Source organism: Haemaphysalis longicornis, unplaced genomic scaffold (assembly GCF_048455015.1).
Source record: "Haemaphysalis longicornis isolate Haplotype H1 unplaced genomic scaffold, Haemaphysalis longicornis Haplotype H1 scaffold_6, whole genome shotgun sequence".
Lineage (NCBI taxonomy): Eukaryota > Metazoa > Arthropoda > Arachnida > Ixodida > Ixodidae > Haemaphysalis > Haemaphysalis longicornis.
This window is the reverse complement of record NW_027526407.1, coordinates 139,148,182-139,151,221: the sequence shown is the minus strand read 5'-3', so window position 1 is coordinate 139,151,221 and position 3,040 is coordinate 139,148,182.

The window sequence follows — 3,040 nt, the reverse complement described above, 5'->3', positions numbered from 1 at the left end:
TCGTGCTATGGAGCTGCACGAGGACAGCCAACCTCTTTACTCGTTCAGGGACATCACCCAGCATTATCGCCTTCAGAAACAGACCCTACCATCGTCTTACCCTGACCTTTCCATAGAATAACAAACTACGCTACGGCTCATACAATCCGGCTCCTTCGTACACCCGACGCGTCTTCACTAAATGTACCCGAATCGCTACAACACTGAATGTAAATTGCGCTCAGAAGTACGAACACTGTACCGCATAATCGGGGTGTGCAATTTTAGCCCTAACCACCCGCCTGTCTTTCCGTCAACTACCGAACAAGAGCACTGGGATATACCGTTGTCCAGCCCCTCTCTGCCAACCCAGCTTCAGCTGATAGACAGAGCAAAGGCGGCACGGAGAGTATGGGCATTAGTGAAGAAGGAACCACTCCCCTGTGCTCCACTCTGGGCCACTCAGAAATCTGAATAGAAGTACTTCCTCCTCCTGATCCTGCTCCTCCGGCGTCTCACTGCCGCCGATCTCGTCGCCTCTGTCCACGACGGCACCGTTCATGCAACATGAATAGTTTAACCTGACCAAGAATATCTCTTTGAAGTGATAGACGTTGTGCTTAAGTGCATTTCACTTGTATCTGGTTTCGCTATTCGTAGAGCGGCGTGAGGGAATTTCAGTGACGTCGCATGGGTAATCGTTGTAGGTGCGGCTTACAGCTTTACTTTCCAACCACAGTCACCAGATGGATTGGCAGTAATTTTTGACGCAGCTCCTTGTCAGCCTGCTCGGATCCTCGCTTTGCGCGAGTTCCGTTCCTGGTTTGGGTGGTGCATCGTCTTCTGCCGTACAAGTCTGCCTGGAAGATCACGTGGTCTTCGGTGGTGGCACGCATCCGGACTTTCTAATCGCCCCCGTGCGGAATAGTCGCGAAGTGTCCACCCGTGTGCATCACGGAAGTTACCACTCCATCTTCTCCTTCAACCAGTCATCGATCGACCTATCATCACCAACTCCCGGCATGTGACGCCCCGCATCGCAGGTATAAAGGAACCGGCCATCGGCTTCAGCTGCAGTGGGCATTGTGGCAGCAAGGAGAACACTGTGCTGAAAAGATGCCTGTGTTTGACGCAGCTATGTTACTTTCATGATGCGTCCGTAGTCCGTAGCGATGACCGCTTTTTAGTGCTGCTGCTGTGCCCACTAGTGTTTGTTTTGTCATGTTCGGATGCAATGTTAGTGGTGACGTCGAACTGATTGTCGCCCCACCCCCGCAAACCTGAATCCGGAACCCCAAACGGACAACTTGGCACTGGCCACACTACTCGCTCTTTTGGCAATTCTAGTTCCGCACCAGAGATGGGTGCTAGGCCCCTAGTAGTCCATGATAGCAGCTCTGACAAACCTGATGTCACCGCTTTACTTTCGCAACCGCTTGCACGTCAGCAACTAATCGCGAGCGATATTGCTGAAATCAAGCTCAGTTTTAACAACAGATTTGAAACTCTAGAGTCTCGCGTATCCGTGCTGGAAAATGCTTCCTGCGATTCCAACTCTAACCCTGCTTGTATCGGGTTGCCCCCCAGATAACGTCGGCTAACACATCCATTGCCCTTCACTTTCAAAATTGATGATCCCGAAAATCGATCACGGCGCAACAATGTCCTAATTTACGGGCTAGCAGAGGAAACCAACGAAGGCGCTGATTGCTTGGCGGCTAAAATTGCGTCAGTTTTTACTGAAATGCTACAGATCGATGCCCTCAGATTGACCGCTTTCACAGACTCGGAAGACCGCAGTGCGATCGTTTCCGTCCAGTCATTATTAAGCTCCTCTATTCTCGTGATAAATTGACCATTTTAAGAACGTAGCAAAACTAAAAGGAACTAAGATATATATAAATGAAGATTTCTCTCCTAGAGTGGATGCTCTGCGTAAAAAAGTATGGGACGCCGCTGATCCTTTTCGTGCTGTAGGGTGTTCTATCAGTTTTGAGGTTTGACTATATTCTTATAAACAAGTAACGTTACGGCTGAAGAGAAACACTAAACTCACGTGTCAAAGCACAGCGTGTTTCGGACAATCCTCATGTTATAACCTCAGATGCACATGTCAAAGCACCTGGCGTGACGAGCAATCCCGAAGTGATGTCTTTCGCTGCTTCATCTCGTTTAGAACACTTTTCCTCTCAAAGTGTACCTTCTGCGGCAACGCGGCCTTTCGCCTCCGGTTGACCTCGTCCGGGCTCAAATGAAAATTATGTCCTTCTAAATTTAAACGCTAGGAGCATAACAAAAAAATACCGCCAATCCACCCGGTGAATGCGGTTGAAAAGCAAAGCTGTAAGTGGCACCCACAACGATTACCCATGCGACGACACTTAAATTCACTAACGCCGCTCTACAAACGGTGAAACTAGATACAAGGGAATTGCACTTACCCACACCTTCTATCACTTTAAAGAGATATTCTTGGTCAGGTTAAATGATTTCATGATGCCTGACCGGTGCCGTCGCGGACAGAGGCGACGAGATCGGTCTGCAGTGAGACGCAGCAGGAGCAGGATAAGGATGACGAACTACTTCTATTCAGATTTCTGAGCGGCCGAGAGTGAAGCACAGGGGAGTGGTTCTTTCTTCACAAATGCCCATACTCAGTCCGCGCCGCCTGTGCTCTGTCCACGAGCTGAAGCTGGGTAGGTAGAGAGGGCCTGGACAGCAGCATCTCCAATTGATCTTGTTCGGTTGTTGACGGATAGAGAGGCAGGTGTTCAGGGGTAAAGTTGCACACCCCGATTATGGGGCAGAGTGTTCCTGCTTCTGAGCGAAATTTACATTTAGTGTCGTAGCAATTCGGGTGCATTAAGTGAAGACGCGTGGGTTGTAGGAAGGAGCCGGATTGTATGAGCCGTAGCGTAGTTCGTTGCTCTATGCAAAGGTATGGGTGAGACGAAAGTAGGGTCTATCTCAGAAAGCGATAATTCTGGGTGATGTCGCTGAACGAGTAAAAAGGGTGACTGGCTTCACGCAGCTTCATAGCACGGGGGGTAATAGTGCAGGC